The sequence below is a fragment of the Lepeophtheirus salmonis genome, chromosome 11 (genome assembly GCF_016086655.4).
Source record: "Lepeophtheirus salmonis chromosome 11, UVic_Lsal_1.4, whole genome shotgun sequence".
Taxonomy (NCBI): Eukaryota; Metazoa; Arthropoda; class Copepoda; order Siphonostomatoida; family Caligidae; genus Lepeophtheirus; species Lepeophtheirus salmonis.
This window is the reverse complement of record NC_052141.2, coordinates 7,696,335-7,719,996: the sequence shown is the minus strand read 5'-3', so window position 1 is coordinate 7,719,996 and position 23,662 is coordinate 7,696,335. Positions and strand designations below refer to the sequence as shown.

At 30.5% G+C, this 23,662-nt stretch overlaps 1 protein-coding gene across 3 annotated transcripts in view; it reads right to left on the bottom strand.

Moving 5' to 3' along the window:
* LOC121126034 (uncharacterized) overlaps positions 1-23,662 on the bottom strand; it is a 69,842-nt gene that overhangs the window by 7,822 nt on the left and 38,358 nt on the right. Inside the window, exon 2 of one of the 3 annotated variants that reach the window (XM_071891583.1) lies at positions 3,338-3,407. The exons of the other annotated variants lie outside the window; for them this stretch is intronic. The gene's annotated coding sequence lies outside the window, so the exon portion shown is untranslated. The remainder of the gene's footprint in view (positions 1-3,337; positions 3,408-23,662) is intronic. 3 annotated transcript variants of the gene reach the window in all.

Genomic DNA, 23,662 nt, shown 5'->3' with positions numbered 1-23,662 from the left:
GCTCTCAGTTCAATAAAGACTTCACTTTTAACTAGACCAAAAATCCTTATGTTACGCCATGTTTTTCACGCAATAGTGATTACTTTATTTTTCGATGTTCTCTCTTAAAACATATATGACTAATACGAACAGCTTAAGAAAATAAAAAAACATTTATGCACTTAGGCACTCCAATAATTCATTAATAAAATATTTTCATTTATTGTTATACACTTATTTACACCAGGGTCGTTCAAGAAAATCTAGATCATATTAAACTAGACCCAGAAAAATATTGAAAACATTTAATTTGGTTAGTTCAATTTTAAATTGAGAAGTTACGCGCTAGCATTCAGAATATTTTATTAAATATTTTTTGTTATATTTGCAAAAAAGAACCAGTTATTTTTTTGACGACATTATTTTCCAGAACTTTTTTTGTTTTTTGTATGTTGGAACTAAATATTTTGCCAGATTTTTGTTTCTCTTAACAATGCCAATAGATGCTGTTCTTTACTTTTTTTGTGAAATTTAATGTCAACAGTTTTTTTTTTGCAATTTCCTTCTAGAATTTCGATTTTTCTACAAAAAAAATACTTCTTTTATAAATTTTTTTTTGCAACATTTATGTTAGTATTTAAAGAAATGTTTTGAAGGAAAGTAGCAAGGGTGCAATTACGTATTATTATATTCTTTGCAAATAGTTTTGAAAGAAGGGAAACATGCACAAATCCCATTTCATATCTAGCAACGGAATTACTACATGTTGGGCAAGTTCAACGAGGCATTTCAACTGTTCTAACTCCTAAACAAATCATCAGTGTTAATCTCCATTACTGATGAGTACATCTTCTAATGATTACTTTATATTTTGGGGTTCTTTCTTCAAGAATTTATAATAACAGCTTCAACACTTCTTATTTAGCAAGGATATAGGCCTAAATTACTCTGGTTTTGATCCCCAATTCTACTCTCTGTTTGTCCAACAAGAACTGAACACTCTTATAACTACTGATGTCCAAATAATGAAAAAAAATGGTGCTATATATAGAGATAAAATCAATTATGTTCAATAATATCAAGGATCAAAAATATCGCCTCGACCTTGTATATTGGTAATGAAAAGAGAAATGTGCACACTTATATATAAGTATTAATATATAAAGAAGAAAAATGCCTTGTAAAAAACTTAACAGCCTTCGGATCAAAATGGATAGGGTAAACGGTAGGGGGTATCAGGGAAGCCCAAAATTGAGCTATTACACATTCTGACCCTTCAAAAGTTGCGAATGGTAAATAAAAATCCGTTTTAATAATAAAAAATCCCGGAGAAAAAAAATTATCCCCCCCCCTTTTTGTCCGGAAAGGTTTATTTATGTATGAAGTAAAAAAAAATCATGAAAGATTTTTTTTTTCTTATTTATAAAAAAGGATTATGTGTTTTCAAAAATGATATTGCATAATATGTAATTTTTGTTTAAGTAAAATCCCTTAATTCTACAGCGAAATAGACGAATAAGAAAAAAATTACTTATGAAAAGAAGAAAATTCGGCAAATATCTTATCTTTTTTATTCTGTATAAGTTAGTATATAATAATGTGGATAATTATCCTTAATCTTTACTGAATGCTATTTTTAAACATATTATTTGAAATATATCAAACTCGGTAGTGACTCTTGGTTTTAAATGCTCTTGATTTCAAAGTTGAAAAAATGTATCCGTTTTGGTTATATCCGTAAACCTTACAGAAAGCCTTTGAAACTAATTTCACTGCCCTTTCTACAGATTGGGAATGACATGGATATTTCTCTAATTTCATAGGCTCATTTTTTGCTTTCATAAGTTCTATATCTGACCAATATTGTAAGATTGGAGGAACTGAAATTACTTTCTTAGACAAATCGATCATATTCATATAATGATTTGATTCATAGTTTATTTTATTAGGAATTATGAATTGCTTTTCGGGGTCTTAAACTTTACCAAAAAATTACATATCGTGCAATATCATTTTAAAGAACATTAAGCTTTTTTATATAGAAGAAAAAAAAAGGTTATTTCATAATTTTTTTTACTTCAAACAAAAACCTTTCCGGACAAAAAGGGTGGTTGTTTTTTTTTTCTCCGGGATTTTTTTTCAGTAAAACGGATTTCCATTTACCATTCGCAACTATTGAGTGGTCAGAATGTGTGATAGCTCAATTTTGGGCTCCCGTGATACCCCCTAGTAAACAGGGTTAAGGAATATAAGAGACAGATGTCTCTTGTTATGCAAAAAAAAACTTAGAGAGTGTGTAATCAGAGCTATTAATATGAATAGATTGCACCAATACACATTTTCTGCCAAAAAAGGTAAATGAATGCAAATAAAGGTCGAAAATGCATCAAAAATCTAAATAAAAGACAAAAATCTCAATAAATCTTATTTTCATAATTTGGACGTCAGAATATAACTCCTTAATAAATAATCGAATTTAGTCTGCATTATCCATCAGCTCACGTACTTTAAGAATGGAAAAATAATGATAATAGTTTTGTATAATAGAAAATATATTTCCATGTTGCGACTACAAAAAGTATCACTCGCGTCTAAGGTCATATTTTTTAGAACTATATTGAATTTATATTTATGTAAGAATAAGAAGATAATCGTTAAAAATACTAATGGAAAGTCATCTAGCTTATTAAAAAAAAGCAACAAACATGACTCTAACGTGGAAATGCATAATAAGGCACTAATCCCTTGTGAATGTACATATATTTATAAAATTTGATATATTACTCTCATGGATAACAATAATTATAATTAAGTATTTATATATATATATTACTCATCTTTTAGAAATAATATACAACTTTGACCTGCTATTTTCAGGATATTTAGTAATAGATTATCTACACAAAGGACTGGAACACAGTCCGTATAAATTGTCTAGAAATTGAAGAGTAGTAAACTACTGTGTTTGCCAATTGTCTCAACTTTTCTCATAATCATTTGAAAAGTAGATTACAAGTAACTAAAACAGATTAACAACAATTACTTTTGATAACTTTTTTCAGAACTGGGAGTCTAAAATAACGTAGATGGTTCCATGAAAAAAGAAATTATATCAATCTAAATACTCGTCTGTAAATAAATTATTATTTTGTGGTGACTATTAATTTTGGCTAATTTAATTGGCAATTTTCAGCACACTCAAAGGGTTAAAATAATCATTTGAGGATATAAATTAAAGAATATTCGTAAAAAAATAAAAATTTAATACACTCCATTTTAAGAAAAATCCTTCCAGGTTGCTTTTGTGATGACGCAATACGAATTTTCAGTATATATTTTCACTTTTGTATAAACATACCTATATACAGTAGACCGGTTGGACTTGTAACTTTTTGTGACTTTTGATTATGGATGGGCGGAAAAGTTGCCTTGGAGTATGAAAATAAGATATTTACTAAAATTATATATTTGCTTTATTTCTGTTCAAATGTCACGAATGAAGGTAAGGAAATTAACTTTTTAATGGATTCCTATTTAAATTATTCATTGAAATCAATTAAAAGAAATGTGCGTTATACTCAAATCATAAGAAGTTGGGTATGAATTTTCTCTTTTTGCAGGATAAACTATCATTTTAGGAAAAAGTTTAGTAAATATTACGTGTCGACTGCACTAACATCTATACAAATATTGGAGTCAATATCTGTCTCTTAAATAAAATTAAGATTTTAAAGTATTGCGATACTTCATGGGTGTCTACACTTATCCCACAAATTTGAATAATAAGCTAATAGTTGCCTAAAATCTGTCTATGAAATCTTAGGTTGAATGAACTTATATATTAAGTAAAAAAATTAATTATGATTTTACAATTTTCTAGATTTATGTTCTTGATGCAGAATTTCTTACAAAATTGAAAAGGGATCAAGTTTGAATTCAATTACAAAATATCCTAAATTTTCATAAGCAAACTATTATTATTTACGCTTTTGGTACGTTGCAATTTGCATTAACAGTAGCCAAAATGGAATTGTGCAATAAACAAGTGAGAAATTTAAAGTTTTTATTTAAAAGAGACCATATGGGGGCGGGTGGCATATAATTTTTTAGACCTTAAAAAGGTTTTAAACTAGAGTTCAAATTCTTTAGTATCTTTAGTCATCCAAGTAATTTGGATATAGACCCTACAATTTGCTAAAATATATGTCTACGAACATTGGTCTGTTTGTACATTTAAAGTTAAAAATTAATTATGATTTTTTTTTACATTTTCTTAATTTATGAGAAGATTGTTTTTATATGGACACACCACAGATATAGAAACAAAAAGTATTAGATTAAATGTATATATATAAGTAGAATTATTTGAAAATAATTGGTTTCGTTATATGACAGTTTATTGCAAAGAAATTCTTGTTGTGACATCCTTATTATAATTTCCGTAAGAGCTTTTTATATTTTGATATATAAAAAAATAAGAAGCTTCTCTGAGCAACAGTTATTGTCTTATGAAAGAAGATAATTATTTGAAAGGTAGATTATAACTACATCTATCATGTGATACAAAATAATTAGAATCACATGATTGATTACTAACATCTATCATGTGATTCTAATTATTTTGAAAACTAAGAGCATTTTTACCCTGACGTTTATATAGAAAAAAAAAGATTACTAAAAGACAAAACAATATTTTTATAAATGATAATCATCACTCCAGACGTCATTTAAAAAAAAAAAAAAATTCATTCAACACTATACTTGGTGTGTTTTTACTTAAAGAAACTACATACATGTCAGATCAACGCGTAACAACTTCAAATAAACAACATTACAGACATTCCATTGATCTTTAAATATTACTTGTGATATTGTTCTACGAAAAGGTATCAGGTTTAACTCCTGATTCTAGAATACTTATTATTCTGGACTCATATATTGTTTTGTATTTGTTCAAATTTGGACTTCAATTATTTTCATGTCCACATAGTGGAAACCCCAAAATTTGCTGTAGCATTTACTTGAAATTTTATCTCCGCTATTTTTAAATACGAGGTATTCATAAAGGCAACTAACCAAGAGTAGAAAAAAGAAATTGTTTACTTCCGATGTCTCTAAGTGTACAAATGAAATAGCAACAACAAAAAAAGCAATGAGTCTTCAATCTACTTTACGTCGGTGTCTGTTTCAAGAAGGTTGCAAAAGACTGTTGGTATCTCCATCAAGATGGGTTACAACATATGTTCAACATATTGAGCATCAATATATTCAATATAGCCCCATACAGTCAAAACCACACTTTTGACCTGCCTCCATGTGGCCTCATCTACTCCTGACCTTAATTACCTTATGGACTATGCAGTTTTGGTTGTCTTAGAGAATAATGTCTGTCACAGCTTTCATCCAAATTTGGATTAGCTCCAATTTGTCATTATAACAAATTGTTTCACCATCGACACAACCCTTCATCGTCAAATACTGTCAATCTGTTCTCAGACGTGTCAAGGGGTTTATTGTTTGCGAATGAGTATTTATTGAAAAAAAGTATAGCTAAATATAATGTTTAAACATACCAAAAATTAATTTTGTACCGTTATTCGACATTAAGTCGTACAACTACTAGTTTTGGGTTCCAAATCTATAAATTTAGTAAAACAGGAGAAAAATGATATACATTTAATGGTTCCATCTGAACTGTTCACAGCCTTAAAAAGTCAATTACATCCCAATACAGCCAAGAAGACAAAAAAAAATTTGTAGCAACAAAATTGGTACTTCTGACCTGCCTACATTTGGCCGTCCTCCAGCTTTTCTCTCTACCACCTTGACTTTGCAGTTTCTAGCATATTAAAAATGAATGTACCATGTACCTCGAAGCAAATTATAAATTTATAGAATTGCCATATATTGATTTATTGCCAATGAAAATTTGTAAAATGGTTATAACTGGTTTCTTTTTTTTTTGGTTTTTTAATCTGACTGTCTCTAGCTTTAATAAAATTTGTATTATATAGCCTGAATTGTGCTGCAACATTTATTGCATGATCAGCTGGGATCCTCCTGTAGTTTTTGGTGATCCTAGCTTTTAGGGCGCACTTACTACTGTAGGAGAGTCTGTAAACTTGTTCTTGAAGGGTGTCCAACAAATATTCATCGAAAATATTTTAATATGGATTTCGTTTCCCTATATTTCTGCCTTCATGAAAAACAGGAACCTCTCAGATAGGAATAACAGATTTGCCTGGGAAGCCTAGTCACAAATACCACATTGTTTATACCAAACTTTTCCTCGATCCAGGGCAGCAATATGCCTTTTAGGATCTTTAATTACTCAGCTGTTGTTATCTTAAGTACATCCTCCATAAAATGTGGTGGTATAATCGAAACATTGCGGGATAAACCTCTTAAACCCTAAGAAACTTGCCGAATTCTTGGATTTCATTAGTTGTAGGGATTCAGTCTTGCATTTTGCGGATTTATTTATCTGTCCATTCAAACGTTTTCTCATCGACACGCACAATGACATTTGAAGACCCCCTTGTTTTCAAGTAGTTCAAATGTTTTAGAAAGCAATCAGCTTTTATGTCCCTGACCTTCTACCTGAACAAAGTCTTATATGAAAAAGAGAATTCAACTAGTCACAGAAAAGTATTTTCAGTGCGAATGTCTTCCTTCATCTTTGCTGAGTTATAGCAAATGAAAATTCCGAAGGTATCAGTAAACCACCTTATAAACTTACAAATTAACATATTAAAAATATATTTAAGATCAGTCAGAAGCCTTGAATTCAAATTTGTAGGATAATTATGAGCTACCAAAGAACTTAAGCTATAAATTAAAACTTTTATTTGATATAAGAATTTTTTTGAGGCCTTATATGGATCATTTCAACAATAAAATATGTCAATTCTCATACTCTTAATCTTGGGATTATTTTGCCTACTTTAAATGCAGTTTGTGACACACTGAATTGATGAATAAAAATAGTTATTTGAAAGGAGTTGACAATGATAAAGGGGAACACTCAGTATTGACAAATTTATCAAAGCAAAAGAAAGAATTTATCTTTGAGCGCAAAATTTAAAACTGGTCTTAGTTTTTTCTCAGTCATCTGAATTCTGAAATATCTTGTGTTACATTAATTTATTACTATTATCGTTCAGAGTTATTTTTTACTCTTAAAATATTCCCCAAATTAGTAGTAGGATTAATAAAGATTATGTATAAGTATTTTTTTATGCTTAAAATATGTTTTTATTGATTCTATATCTGGTTCTGAAATCGATATATATATTCATTTTTTGCTGAAAAGAAAATAAAAACGACACTCTTCTTTACACCCTTATAAAAAATAGTAATCAAGAATATAAATAGCTGATATTATAGAGTAATATTCAATGTATAAATGAAAAAAATATATGTTTAAAAAATTTGTACCTAGATGGATTTTTGTTCAATTTTGTATTTTCTAAGTGATCCCATTTTGAAATAGTGAAATTATCTACCCATCGTGAATGGATCTCTCCATTATATTAATTCTAGAATTTCGTATTCAAGGAAGGAGTCCTCTATACTTTTTTATGACGTTTGATAGTTTTCCTTTGATGCATTCTCCTCCGGTTGTCTCTCTTGGAATTTGGAATCCGAACTCAACCATTTTCTTGAGATAGATGATCAAGTTATAAGTATGTTCCTTTGATTACGTCGATCTTCCTTTTACATGGCATAATGTAATAGAATTGGTATTAAAATCAGAAAAAAAGATGATCCTAATGTTGCCGATTCATTAGCCTCCCCACATAAAAAATGAGATCACTACGTAATAGTACAAAAATCCTTGGAGATTTATATTTTTTAAATAAATCTTTCTTTGTTTTTAATTATACATTGAATAGTATGAAGTAACATATTTTTCATCACTATGTCTTATGAATAAGTTATAAAGGCCTAAAAAAGAGTCTCGTGTTTCATCATTTTTCGGCCTAAAAATGGAAGTATTCCTTTTAAGTTCCGAACAAGATACTGAATCAATAAAAAGACAATGATATAAGTTTAATTTATCTTAATTTTAATTTGGGGATTGTTTTAAAGGTAAGAAAGATGTAATTTTCATTCCGTTTTAGAGAAAAATAATTCTAGGTGGCTGTTAGTTTACGCATCACATAATAAAACATATACTAATTATTTCATGTAATAATAATCAAAAATAACCCCTTAAATAAGAAGATTTCTCATCAATATTGATTAGAATAAAGATTGTTTTATTCCACAGGAATTACATAATTAAAAAATATATTTTTGAACTTTTTTTTTATATACTTTAGTACTAAATTAACTCTATAAAAGTTTTTTTTTCTTTTAAACATTTTCAAATCCATAGAGAGTGTACAAAATGAGGTTCAAAAATATTTAAAGTACAAAAAAGTAATAGAGGCATTTATAATTAAGGATCAAATCGCAAAACTCTTCAAAAGGAAAATATTAAAACTTTTTTTAGGGATTATGGATAAACAAAAACAATTTACTGGGTGTGCTCTTTTATCTTCTAAGTTCAATACATATTAGTTTGTTTTGATTTTAATATTTCCTTTAAAAATTAAAGAATTATTATTAGGTATGTTAACAAAGTTAAAGGGGGCGCTCATTTCGTTTTCAGTTTAATAAGAAGGAGTTCTTTTAAGGAATATATTATTAAGTACACTTGAGTCTTTATAAAAAAAATTTATAATTCAAATATTGTTTGATATAATTTCAAGAATTTGACAGGAACCATCCATGTGATACTGTATGAATTAAAGATCTGAGAAAATGAAGTAGTCATTTCTGTTCAAAAGTTCAGATTACTATGTCGCTGTCGAAAAAGCATACAAAAGAATGACATTATTAAAATCTAAAGAAAAGGCTACATCAAATAACATTTTTTTAGCCTTCAAATCTAATTTTTTTGGAATCCTCTAACATATCTATGCTATAAACTTTTTAAAAAAAACATAATAAAAAACTACACATTTCTGTATATAATTATAATTTTATTTTTTAATTGTTTTTTTTTTCTTAAATTTTAAAACAGCCATTAGTTTTAATATTTAAACAAAAAAAACTTACAAAAAGAGTATTTTTGATCAACATTGATTATTATGAAGATTAGATCACCCCGAGAAATTAGATATTAAAATTTATTTTGAACTTTATAAATAGGTTTATCCCTTGTTAAGCCTTCGGCTGCGTTGCAAATTTATCTTTTACATAGCCATAATTGAGGGTTATAATAAAAGTATATACAATTGACATATTTTATTTAAAGGGGGCCATTTAGGTTCAATTATAAATTATTTAAATCCCATTAAGGTTTTGAAAATAGAAGATACATCCTGTATTGAGTGTTTGCGTTGATTTTCAACACATTTATAAATATTCTATTTGCAAACCTACGAAAACTTTCAATATATTGTTTTTAAAAAGTTTTTTTTTTTTTTTAAGTTGAAGAAAACTTTTATGTGAAATTAGTGATAATTATTCTCTTATGAATGAATTATAACAATTATATTAATCTAATAAGTGGTGTTATGTCAGTCTTTATTAACACAGTCTAGTCCTATTTTAAGATCGGTCCTTTGGACTCCCAGAACTAGAACTGATTAAGAAGGTTCTGCGATTATCGGTCTAGCAGTTCCAACTAGAACTGGTAGGAATAAGGGTTTTCCAAACCTTACTAAGCTAAAGCCCCGTACAATAATTCATTTTTAGCTGAGCCCCCCTTTGTACAATAAATGTGCACTATGTATGTATAGACTGAAAGCAATCCTTAATCCTCCATCTTCCAGCGCTCTCCCCCTTATCTTCACAACACGGGTCCAACTTGGAAAACCATTGTCTTAAGGAAACATCGTTTTCAAGGCACGTGAAAGAACTTGGGGCACCATGCACTTGCGTATTTAGTAGCTGCGGCCCTGTTTGTGTATAATATAAGTTAGGGGCCCGAATTTTCTAGTGATGTCCCTTGTTTTAAGTGCCTTTTATTAAACTGAGCCTGTATACAGGGTGTCCACGATAAATTGGAACTACTTTAAACTTCATCCAAATCCATAATGTGGATATTCGGGGTTAAATCATATTAATATAAAAGGTTGCGTGAACAATACACTATAACTTCCACGACAATTGTTTTGACAATAAACAATAGGCATCATGGAACAAGCAAGGAGAGACGCCATCCTCGAATTGGCTCGCGCGGGACACAACCCCTCTGCTATCAACATGCTTCTTAACTACCCAATACCACGCTGTATCGGGTATTCATTGCCTGGGAGGTTGAGGGGAAGGTCTTCTGCAAGGCCCACAACATGAAAAGTGACCGAATCATCTTCTTCTCCGACTGGAAGAACTGGACTGTCGACAGAAGCTACAACGTCCAGAATGACAGGTGGATTACCAAGGAGAGAGAAGAGGTCCCTGCGGTCTTCACCACAAAGTTCCCGCCTCCGTGATGACCCTGGGTGCCATCTGCAGTACTGGTGAGGTGATGCCTCATTTCTTCTTCAATCCCAAGGAAAGGGTTAATCTGATAAGGTACTGCGAAGTCATGGAGGAGTTCGTCATCCTCTGGATGAAGGATACGGCCACTGGGAGGGAGTTCATATTCCAACAAGACTCAGCACCCGCACACATCTCCATGAGGACCACTAACCTCTTCAACTCCCACGATATCACTTTCTGGGATCGCAACACCTGGCCCTCCAATTCACCCGACCTCAATCCGTGTGATTACTACTGGTAAGGGAAGTTGGAGAGGGAGGTGTGCAAGGTCAGCCATCGCGGCCCTGAAGGGCTCCATTACGAGGGAATGGAATGCTATCGATTCCGCGGAAGTCATCAGGGCGTGGAAATCCTTTAGGGGGAGGATGGAGAAGATGGTGGCTGCTGAGGGAGTACATGTTGAATAAATTTATTGTTTAATATCATGTCTAACTTTTTCATATTAACAAATACACTCCAAATTCCATTTTTATCAAGCAGGTTGAATTTTAAGAGAGTTCCAATTTATCTTGGACACCCTGTAATAAGAAACTGAGACCGAAGACTGGAACTGAAACCAAAGACAGGAACTGAAACCTTTAAGGCTAAACCGAAACTGAGACCAAAACTGTTGAAATGAAAATTCCGAGACCGGTACAAATTGAATCGCTGAACCTGAAATGGCCACAACCATGCTGATTAAATAAAGAAGAAATAAAAACATGGATCGAACTTTATAAGTCTAAGGACTAAATTGGACCTTAACGAAATAGAACTGGACAAAACTATAGTACTGAGTCCTATGTAAGGAACAATATCATACGGCTCGTAATTATCGTGAACCCTTAAACAGCGCCGTGCAGAGCTCAAAACCACTTTTAATCATTTCTTCCAATTCGATTATTGTATGTAAAATAATTATTTTTTTACATAACTAATTGTATCTATGTATAACCAAGTTTAAACATGAGTTATATATGTTGTTAGAAAATTGCCTGCAATTATAGCACGTGATTCAACCTTATCTAGAGATGGGTCTATCCCATTTAAAAATCCACCCTAGTCTTCCCATCTGCTGATAGGTAACAATTAAATAACCCTCTGAATCTTCCAAATTGAAGCCCAGGTATGTGGGATTTTTGTATAATAAGTAAACGGAAACTGTTTATATTAATTATGTTCAAGAGTCATGTAACTTCGATAAAAAAATATAGAATAATAATATCCATTGTAATCATAGAAATTGAGGATAATTCGTCGTTGAAGAATACAAAAATAGTCCACACTTTTGATGAAAATCTTGCTTTACTTTAGAGGGGCCACAAATTTGTAGCGTAGGTAATAGGCCGTTAGGTTGTTAACAGGACCTTTTCTATGAAAATTATGCCACTCTATTTCTAGTTTTGAGTTTAACAAATAACCATGTGGCAAACAGACATACAATTATGGACATATCACATTAACTAAATATGATATACATATCAAGAATAGATCACCCTTCAAATGTGGTATTTGAGTTTAAAGAAAATATTTATAAACCATCTAATAGATTAAAAATGATACAGTCAGAGACTTTTGACAAGAATAAAAGGCAAAAATTGTTAGTTTAAATTGTATAGTTCTTTTGTTTTTTACGTATACATTAGTCAATTAAGAAGTGATGCTGTCATACGAGTGTGTAAGAAATATTTATTTTTGACAAATTTATCTGACAGTTTATGCATATAAGTTTAAAAGCTCTTTAGTTACAGCTCTATTTTTTGCAAGAAAAAAATAGAGTAATGTAATTTCTTTGCAAATGAATTGAAATCATTTATTAAGATGTATACACTTTTAAATATCCAAGAACTTATATCATTTAAAAAAAAATCTTTTTACTTTTCATTTTGAATTAAATTAATACCAAGTAAAAAATATGAAATGAATAACTTGAAGTGTCACCAAAATAAAAACAATTTCAATATAATAAAGTAAAGTTTATTTGATTGCAATGCGAACGCCGCTCAATAATCTTGAGAGGAAGAACGCTCAACTTTTTAAGAGAGCGACAAAATTGCTTTAATTTTTGCTCGTTTATATATATTTGAATAATTATTTCAGTTTTTACCTCTTACGAGCTATCATGAACAAAATTACGAGTTATAGAATAATTTTAAAGCTCGCCAAATAATAATGTCTCAGAATAAGCAATATATTTTTTTTCATGCTGTATCCAGGGCTCTCTGCTATTCGTACTCACCCAACATGAAGCCCCTGGAAGCAATCTATCTGCAATCTTTATCTCCTAATTACTGCAAATTTACGTACACTCAAAGGTCTCTTCAGTTTTGGAAACAAGAAAAAGTAAAATGATGCCAAATCCAGTGAATATGTTGAAGACATGATTTTGGTGTTGTTTTGGACCAAAAATGCGACGATTCTTTGGTCAAAATTCAACAGTTTCGGAACAAACTCTGCTGACACTTGTCTCATGCCCAATAAGTTGCAAAAAAATTAATGGGTCGAGGAAACCACTATGTCAATATTGGTTCCTTTTCTGATATTGATTCACCGGTTTTTAAAAAAAAGTTCACTGCTTCAACGTTTCATCTGTTGTTGACATGTTTAGGAGTCGAAATCGAGTTTTGTCATTAACATCTTACCAGTTTTATTGGAAGAGTTTGTACCAATTGTAATTTTTTTTTTTTTACTCAAACCAGTTTCACCGTATGTCATTGTCAACATTTCAAGTGTTTGGGGGCAATTAATTTCATTCTTTACCTATAATTTGATTTAAATTCTTTGATCCATGTTTTCAATAGCAAAAAATAACCAAAAAAGCAAAAGGGCTCTCCCAAAAAAACTAAACATATTATTTGTGAAACAGTAAATATATGTTTTTGGCAAGTGTACAGGCATAAAAACCCTTCATACCAAAAGTAACATGACTGCAAAATTTGAAAAATCATCATACTTTTTGAACACACTTTGTATATAAAATAAAGTTATTTATATAAGTAAATCTATAATTTTGTTGAAATTTTTTGGGGCTAAGCAAACAAATTTTGTTCGAGCAATGTTCTAATAAACTTCAAATTGAGTAACATAGATTGTTTTTAGTAATTCAACCCCCTTTCTCCTACCCAGTCTGCCGTAGTATTGTCAAGCGTTGACCAGACCTCAGTTAGAAAAAGTTAGGGAACGCTGCTTTAGAATGCTTAAAACATCAGCTTTAAACAATTTTGCAAAAAACCTTATTTTACTTATGAAATAGTTATATCAATAAAATTATTAATATACCTTAGGCTACTTCTTTCCCAAATATTAATTTGATTAAAACATATTAATGACAATTTTCATTCAAAAATATGTCTCTAATAAATTTCAATAAAATTACAGAATAGGAAAAATAAATTACTTTGTATGTAAATGCATCGTTTTTCAATCAACTAAACACCCCTACAGGAAATTCCAGGGAAGTCCTGCAAATAAATAATTTATAATATAGGTTTCGTTCAATTATATTCCCCGTTATATGATGAGTAAATTACATGTTAGCCCTATGTAAGTAAAGTAGATATTTTACACTACAAGATTGATGAAAATGATAATTATTCAAAGGAATCTACATTTTATAGTCAATATATTTTTAAGTATGCACCTGAAACATTACATTAAATTATTATATTTATCTTCATAATATATATTTTTTTAGGATTTATTTATAGATTAATCAATTTTTAATCGAGATTTTGTGAATTTAATTGATTTTTTTCATTATAAAAAATTCCTTTGTGTTTGTAAGATTTTTTAAGTTTCCAATCTCAGTACTGAGGCGTACAGAATTATAATATGAAAGCTACCATAATAAAAATTCATGGTTAAATATTTTATTTACCAAAGTTCACACAAAATAATGAATACTTGATTTAAGGAAATGAACAAAATTAAAAATTTAAAGTTTGTACTATTAGAATAATAAATTATATCTTGTTAAATCCCACAACTCATGTTTTGTAAGATTAATTTAAATATTTATCATTTATTTTCTCGATTTTTGTAGTCATAACAGGATTTTTAACATTAAACTAATGCAACAGAATTCAGGTCTTGGAACGCCCCCAGGCCTATACCTAAATTTATTATTGATATTTGAAAATAGTAAAATTATAATTAAAATCTTCAACCTCATTAGGTTTGACCTATGAGCAATCTTTAAAAAATTGAAATTTTATAGTATAGTTACGATTCAGAATAAGATTTGAATGTCAAATACTATGGACTGGTGTTATTCGGTCTCATATATTATGAGAGACAATTTTTTTTTCTTGATCAACTGTCATTGTGTTGTTCACAAATCTCAAAAGAACATTATAAGTTTTAGAACAAATACTGTATACCTTGGCTTACAGCTTGAAAAAAATTAATCCAAGCTATCTCTGTTTAAACTTTGTATAACGTTATTGTACTTGAAAAAACATATGACGTCATGTTATAAACAATTTATCCATAAAATCGGTCTAAATTTTTTTTGGGACCGAACAAAACCCAATTTTTCCTTTTGACCGATCTAGATCAAACTTTTTCTTTCAACCAATTTAGAAAGAATTTTTCCTTTGGATTGATCTAGACCGAACTTTTCCTTTGGACCGATCTAGACTGAATTTTTATATGAGACTGGTCCAAACCAGGCTTTTCGTTGGACAGAATTAATTCGGTCCAACAAAAAATAGAACGGTTTTTGACTGGTCTAGGAGTTCCTGATCGAAACCCAACACTAGTTTATATGTTCTAATGTAAAGGTAACTATTATTAACGCTTTTTGCTACCTTGATCTACGAATTTGCCTTCATATTCTTACTATTACAGTATTCGAAATATTAATCGAATATTGAGATATATTGAAAATGATTTGTTCAATATGTACCTTATCGTAAAAAAGTAAAACGAAGTATTTTTTTATGAGAAATATTTTTTTTTTCAATTACTTTATGTTATATCTATGGGTCCATTCAAATCTGAACACATTGAACTTTAAACTTCAACAAGATATAGTTTATAAATAAAGAAAAGAATTAACAACAAAATTAATATTATAAATAGATGTGTTTCTGAGCCCTTTTAATCATTAAAAAACCACCCTATATTTCAAAAGGTGCTAGTAACTGAACATAACCCTCATACACGCCAGAAGAACAATATTTTGGACTTTGCAATGACTTTCAAACGACCCTCGTATTATGATTGGAATAAAATATAAATGTTGGTTTGTAAAAATGAATTAATTATTATTGGGTTTATCAGAGAGAAGAGAGATCTTGTTTGTCAAAGTTAGTGATCAGACTTAAGACTGTTATACTCATCAGTCATCCCAACATATTAAAAAAATATATAACAAACTCTTTTTATTATTTTTTCAATCTTGAGGAGAGAACACATCATATTAATTCATAAAAGTATTGAGTAATTACGAGTAACTGTGCTATTAAAAATATAAAGTGTAACACTTAAGTTTACTTGAGGAGTAAAAGAAGATTGATATGATTGAATCACAACGGGTATAGCTATTATACTTTTATAAAAATAAAATATCATAATGTTTAGTCGGCTATTCGTGTTTTGAACTTGAGTTTCATTAATTATTTTGGTATGATTCCCATAGACATTTCAAACAAAAATAGCTTTGGTGCCCCAGATATTCATGAAAGCGATCTTGTTTTTCAACGTTCAAGCTAATTTAGCGATTTCATTTGGAGTATCCCACTTTTTATGCCTCAAAAATTGTGCAGCTTCAAGTGTAAGTACGTCATAGATAACTATAGATTACTTAAGGGCGCTATCCTCGGAGTATTTCATGTACGCTGTTGTCGGGGCGGAAGTAAATCAATTAAATTTATTATTATAAGAAAAGAAAACATAAAGTGATCATACAATGCTTTAAACTTTTATAATAATACAATAACTTTATGTATGACGTACATATGATTAATAACGTATTATAATATTGAATGAAGAGGTCGTGGAGGCAATTCTCATTTATGTTTATAATTATGAGTTATTTACTTATTTAATGTTGATTAACCCAGATATAATAAAAGAAGTCCTTTATTGAATTAAAAATTCAAATTAGTGTCAAAAATGGAACATAGATGGTCATCCTTTTGACTTTTTTTTTCCAAGTAAAGATGATATTTTTCAAAGTTAATATAACTAATAAGGATAAAAGTCACTTTTTTTTAAATTATTTTATTTTTAAACATAAATTACTAAACTAAAATATTTCATCTATCATTTAACGACATTTTATAAAGCTTGCATTAACCATATATGAGATATTTAATCCTTTATTGATAATACATATAATTAAATAATAATACCATCTTTTTTAATGTAACAAATCATAAATTTTTGTCTAGGACTAAGTAATTTTTTTTGTTTAAACTGTAGTTTTATGTATGTGCTACAACTTCTATATATATATATATTTTTTTTTTACCTATTTTTTGAAAAAATAAATAATAATAATAACATTAAGGATGTATTATTCAATTCTCGAATAACCGTATTAATTCTCGAAATGGTACTTTTAGTGCATCTTTGAAACGGTATTTATGGAACCAAAACGTTTCATCCATCATCTGACAAAATTGCATAAGCAAGGCATTAACCATCCCCGAGATATTTAAATATTTTAGTTGTTACTGATAACTAATAAGCGATAAATATTAATAGCTAACAAGATTCAATTAATAACATAACTTTGCCACAGATAACATTTGACTCATAACCCACTACTGCAGCGCCATTAACTTAAACTTCGTCCCCTTATATATTCAATATACTGTATGTATACGGTACAAGCCTGGTACAGCCTTATGATTGGAACGCGGAACGGAACAAAAATAATGGCTGAACGATGAACGAAAAATAAAATAAACTGAATTAAAAAAATCAATCAAAATCAAACTTTCTTTTGAAAAAAAAAATCTGTTTAGGTTGTAACACAAGCCTTATTCTTTAGTTCTAGCTATAATATAAAGTAATTGAAAGAAACATAAGATTCCAAATATGGTCCTTAATTTTTTTTTGTATGATTAGACACATTCTGTAGGAAATATGGTCACTATAAAAGCAGTCAAAGACGTCTCCAGCTAGTTGTTCAAAACAAAGGTAAGGATGTGTAATGAGGTATTGTTCAATTCTAAGACAATATTAAGCCTGTAAAAAGTGAAGTGTCAACATAAAATACTATTGAACAAAGTGCAAGAAAAGACGAAAATCCCAACTTGCATATAAATGCAAATTAGTTCATAGATCTATTTGTGTTCATAATAGGTCTTAAATTTAAATTTCTGGGTCAAATTAGGATACCCAATAATTTGAATTAAAGTTGACAACTTTTTTTTAGTTTAAAGAGCATGATGTATTGGCTCCGATATAGTCTTTTAAATAAATGATGGTCAATTTAGCATTTTTTAATTGCAATAATTTGTTAATAAAAATGTAATTTCGTTTAAGAATACAAATGCAATATACCCTCATTATTGAGTCAAATCATTCTAACTTGATTTGGTGTTGACGAGCCAGATATATTGTCATATTATATCAAAGTATATTAACTTTGGATTATTTTCATGTGTGATGCATCAACATAAAAACAATATTGAACATAAAACAAACAAGGGAGAAAACCCCAATTTTATTTTTTACTGCATTTGTTGTACTTTAACCAAATATTCAGTCAAGTATAAGCTTATTATTCTAATTTATAGGATGATTTCAGATAACCAAGAACTCAGGCTATTGTTTAGAACCTTTTTTTAATCTATGAGACTTATATTGGCCCCGATATGACTACTTTAAAAAAAAAATCCTTTTTTTTTATTGTGAGAATTAATTTACGAGTAATTTATATACAGTTAAATTAGAAATGCAGTATAATTCGTCAATGAATACAAAGACTCAACATTGAGACAAATCATTGAAACTTGCTTTTGTGTTGACGAACCAAAACATACTTCAATATGACCATCATTTATTAGTAATTTAATTTTTTTGAATGGACTCTAATGCGGAACCACTCCGTCGATCAAGAAAACAAAGGTTTCCTGACATGATGTTGAATGCAATTTTCCCAAAACAATAATATATGCAATTGATTAATTATTATTCAATTACTTATTTAAATTTATATAAACAAACCAAACCCCCTTGGGTGTTCATATTTGTTGCAGAGTTGTGATTGTACATTCTTATTGAACTCAGCAATCGACATGAGAGTAATTCTAACAAATGTTTTGGTTTATATCAAAGAAAATGTGATTTAGGTCCTGACAAGTCTCTGAGAGATGTAGCTTCAGTGCTGACTAGAAAAACTGGCTTGCATTTTCTATAATCTCTGCCTTCTCGGTTTTTGATAGGTTGATTGCCTGCTTTTGTTTTATAGGCGTTGTCATGCTCTCATGTAAACTTAATCAGGTGATTGGTACTAATTCCTGAGTCAGATACCAACTGTGATTCCTCATTTTCTTCAGAACAGAGGTTGCAATTTATTATCAATATGTTGATAGTTAAGCATGTTTTTAATCGATTGTAAATCTTGGATAGGAGCATCGGGGGTAGATTTTACTGTATTCTAGTGCTTTGTATAAAATAAAGCCAAGAATTTATTTATTCTCTCTAATTTAATGATGGTGTCCTTTTCGTATTTTATTAAATTTAAAAACATTCACATTTTCAGTGCATATGTATTCTTGGCAATCCAACGCTCTTGATGAATTGCACGGGTCTTTGTCCAATGAATCCTTCGACTAATTTTCTTGCCGAGAATAATTAGGCACAGCTTCGCTTCTTATCTGAAGTCTGCCCTTCGAGATGTTTTCTCTAGAAAATTGTTTATGTTATTATTTGACTTTTTCTTCATGGGATCCAAATCATTTTCAGCATTGGCTAAAATTCATGGATTGTCCTTATCTAACATGAACCAAACATATTTTAATTTATTAAACATTGTATTGTCTAGACCCTGACTCTTCCAAACATATATTTCCATGATCCTCCCATTATCACCTCTGATATATGATGTCTGCAAGCGAAGTAGAAAACTTTTCGCCCATTTTTTTTTTTCAGTCAGTTTTACTGCACCGTTGTTTATGCCATGATAGCTAACTATTTTGTCAAATCCTAGACCAACAACGTTGTTCTCAGGTTCCATGTTTGCAATACATTACCCAAAATGACTCAGATGTCGATTCTCATTTCTACTCTGAGTCAAACAGGGACTTAAAAAGTACTTCTGCAACAAATATTCCAGCTTACTCATTGTCGTTTATGAGAAAACACGACTGTTAAATCATGTACCGAATTTAATTATACATATTAGAAGAGGAAGTTCACCACTCAGGAGTTAAATAATAAAGACAACAGGTAATGAATAGAAAACTCATTTTTCAGACTACCAATTCAAAAAAAAAAAAAAAAAAAAAAAAAAATTGGCCAGCCAAAACATACAACAATTAACATCAATGCAAAAAAGTTTGTATTTTATCAAGGATTGAAATATGTTTTTTTGCCGAAATGACTACTTGGACTGTTTCTTTAGAAATGGTAAAATATTTTGATTACTAAGTTTGGATTAGACTGGAAATTAATCCCGCCTAGAGCTCCCTAACAAGGTGGAACTTGGGAAGGTCTCATTAAAATCACAAAAACCATGCTTCACCGACAATTTCGTTTGGCTCGTTAGAGCAGCTGTCGACTGCTTTATTGTAAGTCGAATCTGTGATAAATGGTAGACCTTTTTCAGCACTATCTTCTAACATGGAAGATATTTCTTTTACGCCCACGATGCTGATAATAGGATTTAACAACTCTGATCTGCCAGATCGGTTAACTGACCAAATGTTAGAGGACATTCGACTGCTCTCCTTCCCTTCGTTTTCATTATGGCAGAACTTTGATTAATTAATAATATGTTGACTCTAATTTTTATTTTGATAAATTGTATTCTATTGTTATCACACGATAGTCAAATTGCACATTGATAAGTATACCCACCAATGCAAAAGGAGGATTGAAGAGAATACCTACCCTACAAATCACTCACTCATTTACGAGTGAACAACTTTTAAGTTTTTTTTTTTTTAGAATCTAAATAAAATTGAAAGTTATAAAACAATCCATAATATACTTGGATATAAGTATATTATTTACATACACTAACTCATTTTTACTTTTTATGTACGTGAACAAGAGTTATTGATTGTTGTTGGAGCTTTTATTTAAAGAATAAAAGCATATTTAATTTCCGTTTTCTTGGTGAGTTCTGTTTATGCCTCCTTTCTTTTTTCTTGATAAATGTACGTATACAATTTGTATTTTGGTACAGAGCTTTTGATTACACCATAGGTATTGTATTTATTGATAATAGAATGTATCAAAGATTCCACATTAATATAAGTATAAATGGTTTAAATGGTGCTGAACTTGCTTTCAATGAATGGAACATAGTTTTTTTTAACGCTGAGCCTTGGATGATAAAAATGAGATTTTCGTGTTACGTTTCAATAGTACTTATAAAAAGTTTAAGATATCAAAGTTGTTATATTTTAAATATGCCATAAAGTGCTGATAAAGCCAGCACAACACTTAGGAGACCTATTTTGTTGTAGTAGCACAGACGGGGGGGGGGTAAGGGGGCAATTTTTGAAAGCTCTAATCGTACACTCTTAGCGTACATGGCCCTCTGCTGCCACCACAGTCTCCAGACTGGGCTTGAAGGCTACAACACCTTGACGACGTGGCTCTTGGACATGAAAACAACTGTCTCTTGGCGTAGGTATTTAACGCGCCGACACCAGGATGGTGGAGAGCTCAAGTCCAACTTCCGACTTATCCCCAGATGCCATAGTGGAGAAAAATCCGATCAGGTGAGGAAGAAGGCCACAAATCGTCTTTCCAGATATTGGAAAAATTATTCTCGAGTCATAGCTGCGCGGTCCTAGTCTTGTGTCCCGGGGCTGAGTCCTGCTGGAACACAAAGTTATACTCTGAGTAGTTTGACTTCGCCCAGGGCAAGAACACCTCATCGAAAACGTCCTGGCACTCCATGGGCCTGATTTTCAGGTCTTCGGGTAACCCATACGGGGTATCCTCTTTCCGTCTGATGCCACGATTTCCAGAGGCATCACAGAGGCTGGGAACTTAGTTTGGGTTATTGGAGGAACCTCATCAATGGTGAAGGAGAGGCAACGGGGGTTCTTGAAGCTATTCGACTAGTCCATGGTCCAGTTTCTCTTGTCTTGTTGCTGTGCTGTGCACGAACCAAATCGGCTATGATTTACCGTTTGGGCTCCATTTCAACAATGAAGGAACCGGTTTTAGTCAATTGAAGCCTATTTGAATGCTAATATCAGTGGGTTATTTTGTAAAAACATATTGGAACTTAGTTATCAAATGAGATCTCCTTGACCCTATCAAAGTGGAAGTTTCGATTTGCTGTCATACTGTGTTGATGGTACTATGATTGGAACGCAGAACAGAAATAATGGTTGAACACAGAATACAGAATAAAAAATTAAATTAACGGAACGCTTACAAGCCTGGTTTAAAAAGTTAATTATATACTGTAATAATTCTGAAAATTTATTTCTCAATGCATCATGCAGCCTGTGATTTTTAACTTCCCTAATTTAACGTTATGTTGTTAAAGTTGTCGATTGTAAGGAGCGTTTTCACGTGACGTCAGCATTGTTGATATTGGCCATTTTGATTACACAAATAACCAAGTTATATAATGTTAAAATCCTAGTTTTGTTAATATTAAGGAGAATAGTGAAATATTGAATATCAAAATAGAAGCATTATAGAAACGAAATAAAACCTTTCTGTAATTTAAAAATCGGTGCTTCTATTTTCTAGTTTTGTATATATCTGACCCAAAATGTGTTAAAAATACTTTATTACATCGTTTAACAATCTTATTTCTAAACTTTCTAGATCCTAATTGGATATCTTAACTCATACCAGTAAATTTGAATAATAGGCCTATAACTCACGTATGTTTTCTTACATTAGTTACTACTCGACAGTTACTGTCAAGTTTAAAAAAATAACAGTGACTCACCTTTTACCCACAGAAAAATCTATGTTATAAATTTACGGATGAAATAAGTGGGCTTAATAAATAATTAAATTCAAAATAATTTATACATAAGTTATAAATACCAACAGGAAAAAAAAGTTTAAAAAACTCCTATTTAAAAAAAAAAGGAAACGTGGAATTAAGAATCCATATAAAAAGAAACCATAAATAATTAATTGGATGTTAAACTGTTTCAAATAGTTTGATAGTTTATTCTTTATACAAAATTATGATCAAAAAGAACATTTTAAAAATGCCTGAAAAATATATTTAAAAAAAGTATAAGCAAGTAATCTGCCAGATATTAGTCTTATTTTTAATTATTTTTAACTATTTTGAATATTCAAACGTACGGAAGAGCACCAAAACCCCCAATCCAAGGTTGTATAATATCCCATTTTACTTATGGAAGTATAACTAAACCCACAAATTGGAATACAATGCCAATAATTGACTCTTATATGTCCACAAAATATTGACCGGAATTTACAATGAGCAAATATATCTAGTAAAAAAATATGTCGGGATTTTCCCTCTTCTCTTGATGTTTGTTCAAGACTGCTTTGATGTTAATCTACCACATTTGTACAATGTAAATAGTTTTTCTGCATATATTTTTATTCAGAGACAAACAAGTACGTTGTATATACAGCTTGGGGCAACGAATTGTAGATAAAACTTTGCCAAGTACGATGTCTCGGGGTAGAAAAAATCTTTATTAATTTCTTACATGTTCAACTTTCATATCTCAAAATGTCACCTCTCTCCCTAAATACTGGCCTCAATTCTGCGCATGAAGACACTATAGACCCCTACAGCATTATCCTCCGGGGTTGACATAGTCTCTACTTTCCACATAACTCCAGATTCAATCATACAAGGGAGCAAGGTATGGAGAAGATGGGCGGCCAAAAGTTGGATGGCCAATTAATATCCCTTTTCATTATCCAGTCTGCTGATTTAGAACGGTTCATTAATTAACTGCCCTTTCCTTCTGACATATGAGATCATACCAAAGTCCCATACCACTCTGTGCATTGTGGCCTC